Below are 22,412 nucleotides of genomic sequence, written 5' to 3'. Positions count from 1 at the left end.
ATGGTTTTAGACAACAAGATAATGCTTGATTTCTCCATATAAAATGTAGGAGATATGTTCAACAGACAAGCAGTAGCACTACCCTTCTTTTGAAATAAAAAATACCTATGCTACCATGCAAGTGCATTCATACCAGTCCTGTAAAACAGTTGAACATGTTCAATTATTAAAAAGCTTGTCGTATTCATTTATGATTTCAGGAGGATAATGCAAAATGTAGCAATGCACCTAAATTAAATTATAGTATGGTTGATTAATAATTCAATAGTGCTTTGCAAAAATTGGCTCTTAGGTTTATTAGGGATGTGTTTTCTATTGGTTAACCAAAAATGAATTACTGAATAAAAAATGGTTCCGCACCATGCCTTCTCTTGTGAATAAGACGTACACTCACCAAGCACTTTAAGTATTCATTTTTTTTTTTTTTTTAAGACTTCTACTGCTCTAGCCTCTCCACTTAGAGTTATGATGCGTTGTGTGTTCAGAGATGCTCTTCTGCATACCACTGTTGTAACGCATGGTTATTTCTGTTACTGTCACCTTCCTGTCAGCTTTGACCTGCTATTCTCCTATACTTATCTCATTAAAGGCGTATCTGTCTGCAGAACTGCTTCTCACTGGATTTTTTTTTGTTTTTTTGCACCATTCTTTGCAAACCCTAGAGACTAGTGTGTGTGAATCCCAGGAGATCAGCAGTTTCTGAGATACTCAAACCACCCTGTCTGCCACCAACTGTCTGCCACAGTCAAAGTCACTTGGATGACATTTTTTCCACATTCTGATGGTTGATGTGAACATTAACTGAAGCTCCTCACCCGTATCTATATGACAGTATGCATTGCACTGCTGCCAGGCAATTGGCAAAATAAGTATTCGCATGAATAAGTAGGTGTAATAAAGTAAAAATGTTCTTAATAAAGTGCTTGTGAGTGTATAGCCATACATCGTGAAATAACATGCACATTATTAAAAACTATTTAAATGTAAACTGCTTTGCTAATGTAATGATTTTCATATTTCTGCATTGTGCTGTGTTCAGTCAAACTAAAATACAACAATTTTAGCATCACATATTATTGTGCAGTTTTATTACATATAGCATATAGGGCAGATCATATATCTGCAATGAGGCACTGCCGTATAAAAAATGCTGTTAATGTGGATTGATTTTAAATGTCAGGTGTTATTTAATCGTTAACTAATATGAATCCCTCCCACGAGCCAATCGCCAAATCTGTCTGTACATTCTGTACATTCTGACCTGGAGAATCTCCTTTCTACTTCGGTGTCCAGAAGAGAAGATTTGAAAAATACACAAGCCGATCAGTTTTTAATTATTATTAGTTTGTATTTATGTACTGCCTTTCATCTCATGATCTCAAAGTACGTTACTGTGATTGAGGGCAAACTCACCTAAACCACCACCAATATGTAGCACCCACCTGGGAGATGTGCGAAAGCCAATTTGAGTCGGAACACTCACCACACATTAGTTGAGGTGAAGTTTGCCAGAACACAGGGGAACCCCCTACCCTTTATTGTTCATAGTGAGCCAGCACCTCAGTTTAACGTCTAATCTGAGAATGGCGTCTCTTACAGTGTCCCTTTCAGAAAGTGGGGCATTGGGGGTTTTATTTGGTCCAGAGGGAAGACTGCCACCTACTGGACCTCCAGGTCCTCTGTCAGGAGTCACTTTCACTGTAGGTCTCCCAGTGCTGGCAGGTACTAACAATGCACTAACACAGCCCAGGTATTTGGTGGGATGGTATGTTGGGCAGGAGGTTCGTAACCAAATTATATCTGCCCATCTTTTGACTTGAGGAGACAGTGTGTTCTTCCAACAATCTGTGGAAGATTACAACTAAAACAAGTCTCAAATTGTGCTTCATTCAATGACCACATTGTGATCAATTATTGAAAATAATTATTTTTGGTATAAACCAAAGACATGTGCCACATGCCCTGGACCACGGTCCTGGTATCAGTTTGAAATGTAAAACTTGAGATCAGAATATCCAATCTTTATCAATAAAATGTGAATATACAAAATGCAATATGTTGTCTGCAAGAGTATGTTATTGGTGTCACATTGTGATTTTTCCGCTCTGCCACAGAGTGGGACATGACTTCTTCATTTTTGATATTTTATCATTCCTTAATGCAGCATTGTAGAAGTCATACTTCACCAAAACTTTGATGATGTAATTTCTTATTCTTGTCCACATTAAGCATGATATTGGTGAGTCTATAAGTCACTTTGACCTTTCAGGATTTAAAAAACCACCCCAAAAAACAACAACAAATAAACCTGCTGACATTTGGAAAATGGTCAAAGGCAGGCCTTGTTTGGTGTGACTTTCCACTTCTGTGACTTAGATGAACAGTATGTCCAAGTTCTATGTTCTCTCTCAGTCATATTGAAAATATCAATCATCAGAAGATTATAATCCAAGTTCTCAGTTTTCTCATGTTGAGTTTAGTGGCATTTTTATGCATATTTTTAAAGTTGAACAGCAGTAAACGCAGATTATTGAATAATGTTCATCTATATACAGTAGATCATTTATGTGGTCTAGCTTCATGAAATTGCTATGATTACACACGTTCTGTGTGGAGCATTTTTAGGTTTAATGTCTGTTTCAATAGAGGCATGACATTGTGCTGAGCAATAGGATGTTAGACATGCTTCTTTCCATTAAGAAACATTGGGGGAATTCTAAAAGCACTGCACCCAGATATGGGAAGATAACTTGCATTGCGTTTGTTTTGTCTTGCTTTCATTTGTCAGTCAGAAACAGCTTCTTGTGTTATTCGTACTCAGGACATTGAATGCGTTCAAGTTCTTAAAGTGCTTTTGAAATGTTGTGGAATTTTAATGGAGAGTTATTTTTTACCTTGATTAATTGAAATAGAGTGTAATTCTCTCAGTCAAAGACATAAGCACACCTCTGTTGAGCTGTATGCATTAAAATGCTAAACAATAGCTCTTACTGGGCTGGACACATAGTGGTTAACGAAAGTGGTTAGTCCTTCAAAGAATTACGATACTTTAATTTGCCATTTATGTTTCTTGGATATGTTTGAATGCCATAGATGCGAGAGGTTAACATCATCAGTTCCCACTTTCTATGTTGTTTATATTTTCCCTGTCTGCTGTGAAATGTGAATGTTAATTCAGCTCAAACTAGTGGTCATTCTGTATGCTCTATCAGAGTAAAATGTTACCGTGCAGAGTTGAATTGCATGTGCAATTGTAAGATATCAGTCTGGCATTGCTGTTATTGTTCATATGTTTTGAATGTCTTTATTTCATCAAATGAATACTGCTGCATGTACACTACATTAATGCACATTGAATTGTGCAGTGTTTTTATAATTCCAAAGTAAAACAACATTTTTTTAAATTTTTAAATCAGCTACTATTCAGGATCCACATGTTCTTGGTCTTCATTCCCACTCAGATCACACTTTCCTGATACTGAAAACCCTTGATTGGATGGGAATTTGAATCAGATCACAATTACTTGTTGGTTAAAACACATGTCTTAACAGGCCTGGAAGCAAAAACCACTGGAATATGGAGCGCCGTTGTGATTTTTATATGAAACTGTTGAAGTGTTTTCTTTTAACATCAATTCTTTTAATAGTATTTCTTATGTATTGCTGCCTACACTGTTATTTATTATTTACATTATGTACTATTATTTATGTTGTAGTATATTTATTTATTGGGATGTTTTATGTGATGTTTATATACTATATACTTTGTTTCTATGTATTCAAGTTTCAATGTTAAAATAACCTTATGGGACATAGCACTACAATTGTCTGCCAACCAAACCAAATTCATGAGAGCCTTAAGCTCATTAAAACAGAGTGCTAAAATACCAGTATATTGTTTTTGAGAATAATTCTTTGCCACAGACAGGATTTAGATCACAGATGTCACAAAGGCAAGATCAGTATTATTCAGATTACAGTGTTTCTATTCTGGGCTAACAGTATGCACACACAGACAGTGATGGCACAGTATTCAGTACACTCGTGGGGAAGGGCTCAGCTCACTGGAGTGAACCGGAGGTCATTATTGCAATATTCGGGACTTATCGTGGAACTGCAGATTTGTGGGTTCTGTGGAAGATTATGCTCTTACCGGAAGGAACATGGTTTCAGTTACTGTATCTGCTTTTCAGTTTACAGCAGTATTAAGCAGTATTACTGGAGTGCATATTCATCATATGTTTTCACTGTCAAATTTTCATGTGTAAAATGTTCTTTTGGTAAGGTGTGCGAGTCAAAATTATTTTGTTGTTCATGGTTTTAAAATGGCGTATGAATAGCTCCATAAAATGTGGTCTTCGTGATGTCACAATGCATCTTTTTGTGGTTATCAGCATTAAAAAGGAACTCCCCAGAAGTGTATATGTTGGTCCTCTCTTTAAGAATAATTTTAGGGATACACAATAATACAGGGGTTGTATTGTGTTGTAATGGGGTTGGTATTGCCCGATTATCTAAGATGCATGCAGAAATAGGACACATTTATTGTTCCCCTGATGCTGCAAATTAAGTTGACATGCTCATGCTTAAAGTAGTCTAATAATAATCTTCTGGATTTCTCTCCTTTATCATTAACAGTTGCACAATATTCTTAAATTCATGAGATGCCTCCATGCACATAAATAATAAAAAGAGAGGTTGCAGCAAAATGGCAATGATATCCTGAAATCACTTACATTTTTAGTTTGCAGATATAGGAAGAAAATATGCTTGCATGCATTAGTTATGATGCAGGAAATACAGGTAACGTGACATTTTTGAGATTTAGAATGAACTCTGTTAAGGCCTGTGAACAAACAACGAACGAACAAACACACACACACACACACACACAGACACACTTAAGCCCCACAGTGGCCTTGATCACTAATGAACAGTAATGAGTCACATGGCCCTTTGTTTCTTGGATAATAATGAATTGCTTGGACTTGGCAATAGTGTGATTACTGCTTACTGCATCCCGTGCATTTATTCATTTAATTTAGTCCTTTTATGAAAGCTTTTCAAGAAAATGTTTGAATTTATTTTACAAATATAAGTACCTTTATTACCTTATTATTATTATTATTATTATTATTATTATTATTATTATTATTATTATTATTGATTTTATAACAAATTTGCTCTAGTATAGTGTACTATTTAAACTTGTTCCTGAACTTTCATGTCAATGGCAACATTTTTGAAGGGAATGTTTCCCACGGCGAAGTTGACTTGATATTTCACGTGCGGTACAGTACTCTCTTACAATAACACAACCTTCTAATAACCTCTGTCTCTTATGAGGCCTGATTTTGACTCATATGTAATATAAACAATTATATTGCACTAAATCTCTTCTAAAAAAACCTTCAGGAATTGGTTTTATAGATAATAGTTTTTAAAGCTTCAACATTGTTGAAAAGGGAGAAAAGCTTCTATTTAAGAGGTGCGTTTATCCCATTGACTAACTGTGGAAGGCACAAGTTGGCTGCTGTTTATAGAAGGGGGAGGGTAGGGGTGGAGGGGATCTATTTTAAAGCTGCAGGGCCTATGGGAGATGTCTAACTCTGACAGAAAGGGCATGGGAAGTCTGCTTCTCCAGTTCGCCCTGTACGTCTCTTCTGCAAAGACATTAAACACTGGCAAACCGACTCTGTCTTTTAATGCCCTGGACACTAGTCCTAATACTGGAAATATATGTCTGACCTCCACCTTTCTCATTGTTTTAACAATATTTGAGAGTTTGAGACATCATTCATCAGGGGAAATGAGCACTGCTTCCACTAAACAATGCTTGTATTCTCTTTGCTCCTTTCCTCTGTTTTACGCAACATTACTGTATGTTCTTTTAGCTGCATGGACACATGTCAGAGGAGGAAAGATCCTAAAGAAAGCCAAACCTGCTTATTCTTGTGACTGTATCTGTACTACACAAACTAGACAATAGAATAGAATTAGGTCAAAATATGCTGGCAGATCCTACAGCCGTTTATATTGCAGCGTAATGATTTTGGCGGCACAGATTATTTGGGATTTAGCGGATAAGGTGTGCGGGGGTTAGACCGGGAGCAGGTGGAAATGCACGGAGAGGTGCAGGGCACACTGACCCATCAGGGGGGCTCTGACCTGGTGTGATCTCACACCGCTGGGGCCCGCCTCAGATGGAGGTATGCGGCGGCGTGCCGGGCCCCTGGCTGGGAGCCCCTCGTCGCCCGCTTTCTCATGACAAACGCACCGTGCGCATGGAAAAGCCAGGCCTGGCTGACTATTTATAGCTCTGGGGCCTTTCGCTGACCACAGGATGCTCATGCAAACTGTGCTATGTTTTCCTACGCACTGTTTATGAGTAAGTACTGTACTCTTTTAACAAAAAATGCTCTATTTCTTCAAGGAAGCAAATGTGGTCCGTTACAAATATGCTGTATATCAGAGGAGCAGGACTTGTTGTAAATCTTGTACTCTTTTTCCCATGGTTCTCCTATGCTTGCTGCAATGTTTACATTTGGTTTGACTCTGTAGTGTTTGATTGGTTTTGATTTGGTTTCTCACACCTCGGTCTGCACAGATACGTAAGTAAATATGCAGTTAGCTCCAAGGGCCTGCTGCGTTGAAAAACCAGCCTTATATTTCAAAAAGTCGATTCCGAGGGATACAACTTGAACTTGTTTTAAACTGGAGTGCACTAGCAACACATTCTAGAGTGGATAGGATAGGCTTCCTGCCAGTTTTTCTGTCAACACATTGTACAAACACACAGGAAGTCACTCGGTTCTGACAGCAGCTACAGTGTGAATACAGCAGCACTTTCCTGTCACTCACATTGTGGATCAGTATCACAATGGAGCAGAACTACTCCCCCCACAGTGCTTTTTCTTATGTGCACATTCTGGTGAAAGTCTAATATGTTTCTGCATGTTTTCCAAATCTGACTGAAATACTGACAACTAAATACAATTACTGCAGCTGCTCTGAAATTGGCGAAGGGACTGCCAAAATTGGCTGTGCCAACCTGACCTGTGAAAAATCTCTACTGAATAATTGTGAAAAATGATAATTGTTTAGAGGTTGGAGTAGATTGCTAGCCAACACTAGGCTTGTGAGATCTATGCTGTTTATGGAATAATTTAATATATAAGAGTGCACCATGATCTGTCTTGCCTGGCAACTTAATCCCAAGGAAAAAATATGTATGTGTTCTTTCTTTCTGAGATTTGTCTGGGCAATCTGTCTGGAACTTACCTCAACAAAGCACTTGGAAGAAAGAATTTGCGAGACACTTTCACACTGGCGGAAGATCTTTGTGCTTCTGCAATACCAAATTAAGAGGATGTATTTGTGAAAGTACATGGAAAGTTTGAAAGTGAGTGCTTCATCTCTTAAAATGGAAAGTAAATGTACTCTACATGTAATGGCTAAGTGATTGTGGGAACATCTGCAGTAACAATATTCATGCCAAAAACAGAGTGGAAGAGACTGGAAGCACACTTGGGAAAGGATGACTCAGGAGGCTGCAAATAAAGCTACACGGAAAAGACAGAAAAAAATGCTGCTGATTTGTCCCTGAAGATTGGGATATATTTATATAAAATAATGACAACTCCTTTTGGGAAAACAGGTGTGCTTTTAGACTTATCGTAGCCATACTACGATAGGAATATAATTATCATTATGCTGCCAGGAAGTTGATGTATTTTCAATAATAATGATAGTAATAATAATAATGTAGTATATTCCATTTCTGTTATGGGGAGGTAAGAGGGAGGATAAGGAGTGTAGTTTTCTGTTCATCTGATATAATGTGCATAGGCCAGGTCTGTCCCGCACCCTTTGTGTTTCAGGGAGCTTTGGAGCAATAATTCATTGGGAGGTTGCATAACAAAGATGGTCACATTAATTGGGGCACGGTGTTCAGCGTCTATTTTGGTTGAATAGTGTGATAGCCCACAATCTGAATTACGTAGCCGTGTGCTATTAATGCGCCATATACCGTGATTACTTTACTGTATCATTAGCTTATGTCTGTGTATCTTATTTTTAGGTTAAGTCAGTACACTGAATAGATTCATATGTACAAGCTGTTCTTGCACAACCCACACAGGATACGAGATCCATGGCTTTAGGCTTATTCCTAAAGGCATGATCATTTTATGTCCAGTAAACATATGTGTGCAGGAAACTGTTTTTTATGATTCCTCTCATTTTGTTATGCAAGCCTTAAGTAACAGCCTGTATTTGTCCCAATATGAGAGGTGATCTCAGAGTCCTGACAGGCATACCCATGGTCCTGTTTGTGTATTACATTCTGTAGTAGAGTGATGAATTCTGAATATGAAGCTTACTTGAATTGAAGACTGAAGAAAAGTTCCTGCTGTCAGAAATCTTTCTCTGGCTCAGGAGAGTGACCTATTTTTCTCTGTCCTGAATTTATGCCTTCTTTGTGTTCTGATTTTCTTTTTTTTCTTTTTTTAAACATGGTCACCTCTCTCTCTTCAGCAATGTTACACTTAGCCCTCAGTAGACTGATCTCTCGTACAGTAGATCAGCGATAAATTCTATCAGTGCTCAGAGTTCAGGAGTGAACAAAACTGTCTCTTTCTTGCCCCACTCTCTCATATGTATGTATCTGTGCCACAATGCTATATTGTATATAATGTCACTGTTTATTGTGTATTTCATAGTTTATTTTATAATCTATGCCTATAATCCATTTTGAAATGCTCATCATTGCATGATGTGAAAGCTGCAGACCTGTATTTATCCAGTGAGGATTGGAGCCCGGCAAATGCAGTGTTGTTATGGTTTGGTATAGTGAAAGTATTGGATGTCTGATATATAGTCTACCACAGTAGAGTGGAGTTGCAAGTTCACAATCTTATTGGGTCCCCTGCCCAATATATAAACCTATAGCCTGGCCGCAACATAACCTAACTTTGTAGCACTGCACAGTTTGTGTGTCTAACTCCTTGGTCCCTGCTACTGGATTTTTCCCCTCGCCCATAATGCACTGCAGTATTACTATGGTGAGAGTGCTGAGTGATGTATTAAGGCTCATCTCCTCTGTAGGTGTAATGGCCCTGGTGCATAATGGCATGCAGTAGCAGTGGCGTTTACATCCGTTCCTTTACCTCAGCAGGCCCTTGGAGCTAACTGCTGCATGCTTGCTCCAGTGTCTTCATCAGCAGGTTTCATTCCTCGTAGTGTACAGCTGTATTTTCAGTCATGAGTATTCAGTAATTTAATAAGTAACCATTTCATTATTGCCATTGCAGTTTTATATTTTTATCAAAAATATATTACTTACAAAATGCAAGACTGCCATTAAGTATTATTGATCAGTTCTGTGGATGTTCCCATAGGGCTTCTCCCTCTCCATTTTCCTCACATTTCATTCTCCAGGTAATGGCAATTGTAATAATTTCAGACTCTTCTCTCCTTCACCTGGTAGGGCTATATTACCTTATATATTCTTTGAGAATTAGTGGTCCCCTCCACAAAGTCTGTTTATGTTAAAATAGCCCTTATTATCAATTTGAAAGATACTGTTGCCTTTCAATATGACTATTAACACAGCTCACCTAGTGCTAGTGGCAGCTCATGAACCTGAAGTTGCTGAGGCAGAACACATCATTGGAACAAGTATCTATTAGAAATTCCCTTTGGTCTCTCACAGTGGGGGTTATCTTTATTCATATGAAATGATATGATAGATCAGACACAGTCTCGTGTCTTAAAAGCAGCTTCATCATCATAAAGATGCTTGTTTTATCTTGAAGTGCTCACCAAAGTAACATCCACAGCTTTGAGCACCAAGTGCATTACTGGTTAATTCAGTTTCATCAGCAATCTGTGTTAATGCTCTGCACATTATCTTATGAGGTGAAGAGGATTAATGCATTTGAGAAGACAGATGCTACATTGTGCACGTAGTGCTGGTACTGACTTTAGATTTTTTGCCAATATGCATTTCAAGAGCGCATATGAATTCTGAATTCAAGAGTTTAGAATTCAAAAACTGCCGACACCTCCAGATGCATTTTCCGTGTAAAGAATGGTAGGTGTTAGGCTATGATTTCAGATATCTAGATTTTGTTCATATTGCACTTATTCTTTTCCACTTTGAGGCCACCAATTGTACTTTATTATGAGCCAGACAGCTAGCAGTTTTTGGGGGGCGCAAGGATGGAAGGCCCTGCAAAAAATCAAATCAAAGCATTAACAAATTTTATCAAGTCTGCGTTATTCTTTTACAGGAAGCAATGAAAAGGAATATTAATCTATTTTAAAAATTGGCAGTCTCAAAATATTTCTTTTCTTTTTAAATAACTTTTTATTTGTTTTATATCGTTTTATTACTGTATAAACAGAATACATTTTTCAAGATTTAACTTCACTTTAAATTGCTGAACTAATATTTAGTTGCATAATCATTGTTTTTGATAACTGCTGCGCATCTGTGTTACATTGAGTCAACCAACTTCTGACACCTAGAAACAGCCCAGGATGAACAAACTACATTTCATAGTTTTTTGGGGTTTTGCTTCAGAAACTGCATTTTTGATGTCACCCCACGAGTTTTCAATGGGGGTTGAGGTCGGGGGATTGAGCTGGCCACTCCATTACCTCAATCCTTTTTGTCTGGAACCAAGATGTTGCTTTCTTACTCGAGTGTTTGGGGTTGTTGTCTTGTTGTTTCCTCTTCAGCATACGGCAACATAATCTCTTCAAGTATTTTGATGTATTCAAACTGATCCATGATCCCTGGTATACGAACCCAACACCGTAGTATGAAAAACATCCCCATACCATGATTTTTGCGTTTCTTAGCTAATTTTAAACAATGCCCTTTTTTCAACAATGGGGGCTTCTTGCTGCTACCTTAGCTTCTATCACGTCTTCTGGCTCCTCCACTGGCACATAAAGGAATAAGAAACAGCCTGGGGTGATATAAAACCTTATGTGGTCAACCTTCTGCACAGCCATTGCTTTGGTACTCTCCTTTGATGGTCATGGTACGCTAGGCTTGCGTTGAGTTTGAGCATTCACAACAGGTCTGAGTGGCTCTGGAGGAGAGATTAGCATCCAGTGAGTCAGCCCCACACCAGTGGAGTATTGAACTGACTGTCCCAGCCAAGGCACTCCAAAGAAAACAGCCAGTCATTTTTCAGCTGCAGAAACCGGAGGCTCTACAACTAACACTGATAGAGCATTCTCCCTGCCAGGGGACACAGAGACCTGGAGAGAAAGCGCTACTTTGAAGCTGCTTTCTGCATGGTTGTTGATGATATTTGGCTGTACTTTTTTGTTCTCAGATGCAGGTTTGGCTGCAAGATTTCTCAAGTAAGACTTCACCCTGGTTACTTTTTACAGAACAGCCACGCTCCTCCCTTCACCCCTCCTCCACCCCCGCCCTGCCTGCCTGTAGTGGAGGGCTGGCTTTGCTAAATTCTTTTTTGGAGAGTCAGGTTATTCGAGGTGGGCAAGGCCATGTAGGTGAAACCCCCTGGGAAATCTGTCACTCTGAGATGATCAAACTAACATATTAGGTCACACAGGGGCCAATCAATATTTCCTCTGCAGTGACTATAGTCCCAGGAGGGCTGTTAGGTAATACCATTACGACACGGCAATACCCATCGCATATCCCTCACTGACTGGCACCCTGCAGCTCACCTTTCCTTATAAAAAATAACATATACAGATTTTCAATATAGTATCAACATATTGCTTTGCCACCCTTAATGAAATATGCTGCAATATATTGGAAATACGCAAACATTTTTGCATGAGCTCACTTATTATGCACACTTGTGTATTTTCTAAATTAGGAAGCAGTGTTAGCAGTAGGATTTATTTAATATGTTCAGATAGAGTTGCTACAGGCAATATGTTCACTCAGTCCCATGATGCTCACATTGACGCTCTGGGTGCCTATATTTCTGTTCCCGACACACTCTGTAAACACACTTGTGTGTCTACTTGATGCAGTTTTGTGAATAGGCCGTGGCGATGTTTCATGTGCGGAGCTGATTGGCCTTCCCTGCCTGGCGCACACATTAAAGGGAAGCACGAGCCAGATGTGTATTTCCCATTTAGTACATGGTTATTTATCTGTATTCATTTATTTGATTTAAAAAGAATGTATTGGTTTTCAAATCAAATAAGTGACCTCATTAAAGGCGAGTCAGCAGAACGCAGGGTTCAATCTCAAGTTAGCTTGCTAACCCCATAATCTCACTTTGTACAGTAGCATACCCCTGCACTGGGTAGCTTTGTGTTATGAACTCAGTGGTGCAGCGCAATGACTGGGACTGCAACAGTCTCACTTGCATTTATGGGCAGCCCTTTTCAGTGAGGGGGGAAAAAAGGTTTCCAGTAGTAGTATTTTCTCCTCCTGCACTCTAATGAAGCAGGTATACAGGACAGGTTTTCTGTATAATGCCAAAGAATTTGTTTAACACCCACCCACATTCCATCACCGTTTACAATTAAGTTTAGCTTTGTTAAGGGCACGACTATAAGTCGCATAATGCGCAGCAAAGCACACAGAGTTGAAAATAATGGAAAATCAGATAGTGGTTTCTTACATTCTGAGCAATGGAAAATGCAGCACAGTGGAAAGAGGCCTTCTAGCCCTGGGAATAAATAACTTGATAATGCTAATGGTAGACTCAAAGAACAGCTTAGGAACCCATTAAAGTGCCTTGTGAGATATTATCTATGAAACCATGCAGACAGAACGGGGGACATAGAGGAGACCTGCACACAACCTTCCAAAAGAGGGCTGCCTCCTAAAAATAGAACCAAGCAACCCACTCTTTGGGGTTACTCAATTCAATTAGAGTGCATAATTAATTGGCTGTTTATAATAATTACGTAAGCAAGAAAGTGGCGCCCCAGGGAGCTGGTTCAATATGTCCTGAAGAATTGCTTTATGTTCCTCTGGGAATTGGTCTGATGCACATTAGCATTCCATTTGACATCCTGGGTTCTTGTGATTTGGTCTGGTTGCAAAGAAATGTTCAAAAGTAAATGAAGGCTTTTTGTCATGAAAGTTGCACTATTTGATTGGACCAAATCACCATGCTGATTTCTGCTGCAGAGCTGATCTGCTCCGGAGTAGTTTTTGTTCAGGCAATGTTCCACCCATGTATAATATGGTCATAATTGAAGTCAAAATGCAAATCAGCACTGCAGTTGCATTTCATTCATTATCGGCATTTTTTCGATGCATGCAAAAACCATGATATAATTGTCATGATAAAATTCAAGTTTATGTTTTAATTTTTGAAATAAACGTTCTGACAATTTTGAACATTTAAGTCCATTTGGTGAACTGCCTTTTCATAATGAGATGATTTAGTCAGCAATCCCATAACACACTGCTCCATTATGTTTACAAACAAAGTTTTTTTGAAAGTGAAAAACCATTAATATTTTGTTTACATTTTTTATGTAATTTCATTTTTAATTTGACGTTTGCACTTTGAAAATGTACATGCAGTCCATTTGACTTAATTTTTCATACATACATAGATGACACAATCCTGTGACAATTAATGTAGTGGGAAATAATCAAACCTGTTCATTTGAAAAAAAAAACAACATTTTCTTGTTTTGTAAACGCAGCTTGCGTGTCTACATGTGGTTGATGGGAAAAAAGGAAATAATTCAGTAGATTGTCTTTCTTTGCATGTTTGAAAGCCAAACAACGTCTCACGGTACAAGGCTAGCATGAATGAAAATGCATTGTAGCTTTCCCATTTGCAATTAATATCATGTATCATTTTACTACATGCTTTTCATTTACTACTTGCTTTTTAATCTCAAAGTGCTACATAAAAAAGTTGGAAAGATAAAGAGGATAAAAACAAACAATAAAAGCAAAAACAAAGTTTCAATATACAGTAAACTGGAACAATATAATGATTAGGCTGGCATAAAACAGAGCCTGAGGAGCCCTCACATGGTCCTGACAAAAAAGGATGTGATAAAAATGTCACTCCTAATTCTTAATCCCTCATTCCATTCCTCAACACGCACTTATGAATTATTCATAAACCTTCCACACGCACCCTATGAAAAAAATATTGCTTACTTACAGGGCTCTTGCTGTTTTATTGTAATAAACACCGCCCCTTTTGTGAATGTACAGACAGCTTGAGTGTGACATCCTAGGTCTTGTTCGAAACTGCTTACTTGCCTACTTTTGAGTATGTAAATTGAGTACACTGGATAAGAAAGTTGTTAAGTAGGCAAATTTTAGTTGTAATTAGTAGCAGCGATAATGTGAAGATGTCTTTATTTTATTTTCTTTCACAGGGCCTAAGATGAGTTAAAACAGTCGGTCACAAAACACAAGCCATCTGTGCACACCACAAACAGGTAAGCTCTCTTTTATCTATCTCCTTATATAACCAATTTGGCAATTAATTAAGCCCACCTTAAAGGGGTCAGGCCTTGTTTTCTGGGAGCTTGATTGCAAGGTGTACTGCCTCTGGAAATGTGCCCAGTTTTGTTTAATGGCGTGTTTGTTCAGTCCTGCTGGTATTGGTACTATTACTTACCTGTGCTGCAGTCGATGTGGCTTTCTGCTTAGAAGCATAATACACAGACAGTAGATTTTTTTTACTATATCTCCTTTTTTTAAAATTTCATTTTAATTTATAGACTGAATTAATTATTGTCTTCCGCAAACATGATTTGTAATGCTCACAAATGTGAAAAAAACAGAAGCGATTTTTCAGTGTAAAAAAATCCACCTAGACCTTTAAAAGATGTAAGTGTTTCATTTATAATTCATATGTGCTGTGGTCATGAAGTATGACATTCCCAATGGAGAACCTGGGCCTTAAACGCATGATGTCTCATAATGAGCATCTCTGCTTTCCTGGGATAACAGGGAGAAGTGCTCCTCATGGAATACTCCTTCAACCAATAGAAACCAAGGAAACCAATGAAGGGGTTGTCCTCTTGCCCACGCTTTGCTCTTTGGCCTAAACTTTGGGTGACAAAACTTCCTGTACTCACTGTACTTTGAGTTCATTTGATCCTTAATGGTGGGTTGCATTTCTTAATGGCCAATAGCTGATATTTAATCTACCCGAATTTCAATGGTCAGAATCATGGCACGATGAACCTGGCCGGAGTGACTCTTTGATGTGAAATATGGGCACATAAATTCTGCCCATCTGCTTTGCCAATAAACCAACGGTTAATTAAAACTTTGCTTGAACTTTAATTCCATTCATAACAAACACCTGATATAATGTCCTGCCAACCAGTCATGAAAGTATTATTACAGCTTGTGAGTGTGTCATCACACAGTGTCATGATGGATGTTGTGATCATTTTATGGAAATTATTTTGAATCTGTTTTGTAAACTGAAATGCTGAATGTTGTGGCTGGTTATGGCAGGCATTCTGTCATGCTTATGGCTGCATTATGTAGGTGTTCCTGTATGTATTGTGTACTTTATGGCATGGCGCATGGAAAGTGTTAATGCCATGTGCAGAGGCATCCCTCCCTAATGTGCCTAGAGCAGAGCTGTAGTCAAGACCAGACTTCTTGAGATCCAGATCCAGACCACGACCCAAAGTGTCAAAATCCAGATCCAGATCCGTACCAAGACCCAGAGTAACGAGACTAAAATTGAGACCAGACCTAACTGATCGGGACAACACGTGATCCAGACCAATATATATGTATATTTTTTCAATAAATCTTCAGAGCAGCTATTAGTTAAGGCTAATAGTTAACATTAGCCTTAACTATATCGTGATATAGTTAAGGCTAATGTTATTAACATATTTTGCTAATTTTGTAAAAACTCACATTTGATAGTTGGCTTGACGATGGACAATTCTAACACTGTATACGTTTAAGTAAGTTGAAATTAAAATGTTACATCTTCTTAGTTTTCTTCCATCTTCAATGCAGGACTGAACAGAAACGCCATAGACCATACAGAATGCCGCATATCTTATGATTGACACAATTCTTCATGTTGTGCACACAAAAAAAGCAAATATTAATAAAATTGTGGTCTTGGCCAAGACCATTAGCTGAGGCCAAGAGCCAGACTAAGTTTTTGTGGTCTTGAGTGCTCTCGAGACCAAGACCACGCAATGGAGATTCCAGCTCTGGCCAAGGGCCCAGCTTTCTCGCCTTCCTTTGACAGATTTATTTAAAAAACGTTTTAGTCTGACTCCAGGTTTTGGAGAGGCTCCAAAATGATTTTTTTGCCAGGGTCCCCTAAATGTCTATGGATGGTTCCAGCCATATGAACCATTGACCGATAACAAATCACTGGCCAAAAATAGGTCAAACCAATCAAATTGTTGTGAACAGCACAAACAAATGTCCTTCCTGACCTTCTGGAGAAGTAATGTTAGGTGTTGAGAATAAATCCAGTAAGGCCACAATGACACTTATTAAGGCAAAATAACTGATCTGTGGTTCTTAAAAATTGTTCCGTTTTATGTGTATGTATACTGTGGCACATACACCGATGAGGCAAAACATTATGTCCACCTGCCTAATATGCACATGCTGCCAAATCAGCTCTGACCCGCTGAGGCATGGGCTCTATAAGACCACTGAAGGTGCCCTGTGGCCCTGGCTCCGCGACGCTAACTGCAGATCCTGTAACCAGCCACATGGAGCCACCATGAATTGGGCTTGTTGTTCCAGCACATCCCACAGATGCTTGATCAGATTGAGATCTCGAGGCCAGGGGCTCGTTTCACAAAACCAATTTTCACTCTTGCAAATACGCATTTTCGTTTTCCCCTCGCAAATATCTTCTGATAGTGCAGAAATAGAGGCAAGTTCCAGAAAGAATCTTCCATGATTATGCCCATCCTTTAGTACTTATGGAGTTAATGAAATAATTAATTGAATCATGACCTTCTTGAGAGAAATCGTAGCCCAGTCACTAACACAAGCATGACCTGTCCCCACACAAAATGTAGGGTACATAAACGTTTAGGCAATGCTTACAATGCACTCCACTGCATGGTTATATTTATATATGCATACATACTTTACACCAATGTAATGAGCAGCAGAAATGTAATTGCACACATTTGGACTGTCGCTATCGTTAATTGGAAGATAGATCGCATTCATGTTGGATGGTCTGTGGTCTTTGTAAACGCACGACTTGATGGCTCAGTGGCTAATGGTTCACAGAATTATGCAAATACAGTATGAATGATATGAATCTTGGTTCTAAATAGGATGTTCTATAATATTTGTAGCTTTTTATGCATAAATGATGCTCATGGCACAGGACCCTAGAATACATTGTGAGTATGTGCATGCTTGTATGTCAGCACATGTGGGAGCATCTGTATATGTATGCTAGGGATTTGTGTGAATTCCTGTGTGCCGTGGGTGCGTGTGCTTGTGCTGGCATATGCACACGTGAACACGGTTACCTAAACAGCCTGCTGCAGATGTGACATGTCAAGGTTACAAGATGTGCCTCCATTTTGAGAGTCGGAGCTGACTGTGGTGCTCAGTGTGAAATGCCTGGGACCACTAGTAAACTAGTTATTAGAGTTTTCATAATAGGTGGAGCAACAAATGGCTGTCAATCATGGATGTGTTTGTTCCAATTCAATTTTTTTCTTCCAGCAGCAATAATATCAAATCAGGGACTGACTGATTGCCATATGCTGTAGCTCTGCCTAGTTTTGTGATGACCCACTTTTCCAACAGTGTAAACCCCTTCCTTAAATTATCTGAACAAAATCATATAGCATAGAGAACTCCAGATAACCAGTCTATTCTGTGGATGACCACCAGCTAGTAATGTGAATTTTGCTATTATAAGTGTAATCGTAAGCAAACTTAACGTAAAAAATGAAAGGCATTAATATACATTATGACAGGAACATAAACATCTACAGTAAGCCATGGGGAGCTGTTCTGGTTGCTTTCTTGATCTTGGAGCTTTCTCAGTGGCAGTGCGCATCCCTGGCCACTGACAGAATAATATCTCAAATTGAAATTATTTTTAATGTGACCTTTCCATGAGTTATGTAATCTTGGGATATTGAGGTTTCCTTAGTTTTTTACACTTTTGGCCAAAGTCATCTCCTAATTTATGTGGTTAGAAATATCACTCCTGACCTGAGGAATGGATTAGACCTGGAGAATATCACACAGGCAGGAGATGAAAAGGGCCTGCTTAATGTATGTCCTTTTAAAAGCTGTTTTATATTCATAGGTTAAATATAGCCCATGTGCTACAGTTTCCTATTGTTTATTCAAGTATGAAAAATGTTGAGCCCGTGTTAGATTGGTCGTGAGAAGCACAGCACGCTATGGGGCATTCTGTACTCTTCAATATTTCATTTTCAGGCCTAAAGCATGAAAGCAGATGATTGGGGACACAAGCAGCACAAGCTGCCTAGGCCAGGGCTGAAAATGTAGCCCTGTATCTTAATTATTAGAAAACTGGTCAAATTTAAATTGCTGTGCTGTCTGTTTTTCCATATTTAAATGCAATTCCAAATTTTTATCAACAAAAAATATATGAGAAAATGTGTAACATACTCGGTGTTTGACGTTTTCTTCATTACACTCGACCCTTAAAGCAACACAGAATTCATGATGGTCTGTGCCATGGTTGGAAGCTAAATGCATGATGCTTCTGTTTATATGATTAGCAATGCAGATGTTGAATAATTAATGGAGATGAAACTTACATATGTCATTCCTGATGGCTTGACTTCATCAAGGACACTAGTTCTTAACATGCCTCTCAGAACTAAATACATTTCAATCAATAGCTATGTGATGATGACAATACTATTTCATGGCCTACATTAATGTTTCCATTTTGGGTGTCACAAAGAAAAGAAAGTGTGGCATAATGTGCTGTATGTTTATTAGCTCCATTATTCATAATGGGGACAGTAATATTGTTGACATATTCTGAAGTACCAATGTTCTGTCTAATGAATAAAATGAAAACATAAATGAGTCATTCTTTTTAAAATGGGCGGAATTAAGTCTTTCCATGTTTTAGAATTTTGCATTCTTTTCGAATCTGAGTCTTTCATGAAATAGGAAACATATTAACCATTATATCTAACAGAGCACATGGTACCATTTTGAATGTGCTTTTGTTAAAAAGCAATTAATCAATCCAGCCATATCACAACTTCACTGTTACAGGCAAAGGGCTTTATTTTCCAGAATCAATGTTGTGTTGCGCATGGGTGCAGTCAATTTAATTCCCTTTAAGAATAGCTTTGTGCAATGCATACAGCCAGTTTCCATAGTCTACTGTAATGCATATGACATTGCTTCCCTCAGAATTTTTAATTTCTTATTTAAAAATGTTTAACCTAACTAAATCATTGAAATGCTCTGTGCTGTAACTAAGACATGATTACAACAGTAGTTAAAAGTTCCGAGAGGGGAGGAAATGGGCTGTTGTGGCTATGTTTCAGGTCACTTGGTGACTTTCTCCTTGGTGACAGTCAATTTTTTAAGCCGTGTTTATTGTCATTCTTCTCATTATGGATGGATGTAAGAAAAATAAGCAAATGCCATACTGCAGGGACCACAGGCTCCCAACACGCCATGCCACATCTCCCAACAGGGCTCCCAACACGCCATGCCACATCTCCCAACAGGGCTCCCAACACGCCATGCCACAGCTCCCCACAGGGCTCCCAACACACCATGCCACATCTCCCAACAGGGCTCCCAACACGCCATGCCACAGCTCCCCACAGGGCTCCCAACACACCATGCCACATCTCCCAACACACCAGCGGCTCTCCTCTCACTTTGGCAAGTCACAAAATGACCTAATGGCTCAGTCGCGGTTTGCAACACGCCATGCCACAGCTCCCAACAGGGCTCCCAACACGCCATTCCACGTCTCCCAACACGCCATGCCACATCTCCCAACAGGGCTCCCAACACGCCATGCCACATCTCCCAACAGGGCTCCCAACACGCCATGCCACATCTCCCAACAGGGCTCCCAACACACCATGCCACATCTCCCGACAGGGCTTTCAACATGCAATATTCTATTACCCCCGAGTGTTTTTTGCGATGTCAATAGATGTTCAAGTTCATGTTCTAAATGATGAGCTTCAGTACTCTGGTATTTTTTCGTGATTTAACTGATCAAGGTGTTGATATACGGGAATTCATAACCGCGAAGATATACTATAATTATCCAGCAAATGTGACAATGGCAGTCGCGTGCTGTAGTCCTTCCGAATGAGCTTATAGTGCTGAAGATTATGATAATTGAACCAAAGCAGCTCCAGCACTGTTCACAGTTCTTTGTGACGCATCACATTACCAGCCTCCCATCTGTCTGCACCCTTCTTGCAGTTAAAACTGAGCACTGCAGCACTGAACTGGCAGCAGAAAAAATGAGATTAATACCACCGCATGCATAATTCACATCTCACATCTCTCGCCCCCCTCCGTCTCTTTCCTTCTCTTCTTCTCTCTCTGCCCCCTTCTCTCCCTCTCTCTGTCCTCCCTTCTCTCTTTCTGTCCCTCTGTATCTCTCTCCCCCCCATCACTGGAATATAGAATATGTGCAGAAATGGGGGGACCCTGCCGCCCCTCACTGAGCGTGCTCAGAAGAGTGCCCTTGGAGTGACCGTGAGCATGGAGCTGTGCAGCAGGGCCTGCTCAGGCTGTGTGTGGCAGTGTGTGGCAGTGTGTGACTGTGTGTGGCAGTTTGTGGCAGTGTGTGGCAGTGTGTGGCTGTGTGTGACTGTGTGTGGCTGTGTGTGACTGTGTGTGGCAGTGTGTGGCAGTGTGTGGCAGTGTGTGACTGTGTGTGACTGTGTGTGGCAGTGTGTGGCTGTGTGTGACTGTGTGTGACTGTGTGTGGCAGTGTGTGGCAGTGTGTGACTGTGTGTGACTGTGTGTGGCTGTGTGTGGCAGTGTGTGACTGTGTGTGGCAGTGTGTGACTGTGTGTGACTGTGTGTGGCTGTGTGTGACTGTGTGTGACTGTGTGTGGCTGTGTGTGGCAGTGTGTGACTGTGTGTGGCAGTGTGTGGCAGTGTGTGACTGTGTGTGGCAGTGTGTGACTGTGTGTGGCAGTGTGTGACTGTGTGTGGCTGTGTGTGGCAGTGCCAGGGTTGGGCAGCAGGGCCTGCTCAGACAGTGTGTGACAGTGTGTTACAGTGTCAGGGTTGGCCTGATTTAATCTCATGCTGCACTCACACACACACACACACACACACACGCACACACACAGCCAGAACCAGGAACCATAATACCACTACACTGTAGGAGCAATACAAACACACAAACACACAGATGCACACACAGTCAGCATATTCAGTACTTGATACACCTGTGTGCACGACCAGGACCAGAGCATCTGAATGATACCATAGCAACATATTGACTTCATTCATTGTTTTTCCCATAGCCTTTTTTGGCTAGTCTTCTGCCCTCTGGATTAAATAAGAGAACTCCAGCTCTGGCACGTGCATGCAGTGTGTTTACAGTTGCCAAAATGAGAAGATCACAGATGTCAGTCAGACAAAATAGCCACCATCTTCAGTCAAGCAAAAAATCCCTGTATTCAGTGGTCTGCTTGTGTTTTGACACATCAATATTCAAATTGGGGAAGTAATTTTGGAAATCCAGTGAGTCACAGTTAAACACTAAACCAAAACCCAACCTCCCTGCACTCACATCCCTCACCTTGCTGAGATTAGCGAATATCAGCATGATAAAGCATCCCAAATGCAAGGTCGTTTTGTAATAAAAACCATAGCAACACAAACTCTACAGTCATTCATCAGGGCTGGCTGGCTTTGGGGGGGAAACTGAGATCTGCTCATCCCCAACACCTTTCAATGCAGTTTGCGGGCCTTTGGAATGAGCACATGATACAAGTGATTTACAGCGAGGCTGACTAATATAGACAGCAAATAAATATCTCTGAAGAAAAGTATACATGTTTTTCTTTCTCGTCATTTCTCAGGCCTTTTTTAGTTTTTCACTGAGTGGAAAATTAAATTACCTGTTGGGGGGACTGTAAACATGCTGACAACCAATTGAGAGATTGAAGAAGTACCAAGAAAATGTTTGTGTGTTTGTTTTGTGTGTGTATGTGTGTGCATGTGCATGTGCAGCCATTTCTGCCATTTGTTTTGACATTGATTTATTGTGGTGAAAATGTGTTATTTACTGCTATAGACATGCCATTGGTCATTATTAAGGCTGGGTATTTGTCATGGAAAATATTGACTGAAGTCATGGAGCAGTCACAGCAAAGGTGTTGAAAATCATGGAAAGCCAGAAAGAATGTAAGAAATCATGGAATTAAAAAAAACTGTTATATAAAATGAATTAATATATCGA

General features: G+C 39.6%; 1 protein-coding gene across 2 annotated transcripts in view; it reads left to right on the top strand.

Moving 5' to 3' along the window:
- Positions 1–22,412, top strand: part of atp2b2 (ATPase plasma membrane Ca2+ transporting 2) — a 168,539-nt gene that overhangs the window by 26,168 nt on the left and 119,959 nt on the right. The window contains exon 3 of one of the 2 annotated variants that reach the window (XM_061219329.1): positions 14,362–14,424. The exons of the other annotated variant lie outside the window; for it this stretch is intronic. The gene's annotated coding sequence lies outside the window, so the exon portion shown is untranslated. The remainder of the gene's footprint in view (positions 1–14,361; positions 14,425–22,412) is intronic. 2 annotated transcript variants of the gene reach the window in all.

The sequence above is a fragment of the Conger conger genome, chromosome 14, assembly GCF_963514075.1.
Source record: "Conger conger chromosome 14, fConCon1.1, whole genome shotgun sequence".
In the NCBI taxonomy this organism is placed as follows: domain Eukaryota; kingdom Metazoa; phylum Chordata; class Actinopteri; order Anguilliformes; family Congridae; genus Conger; species Conger conger.
This window is presented reverse-complemented; position numbering and strand designations above follow the sequence as displayed.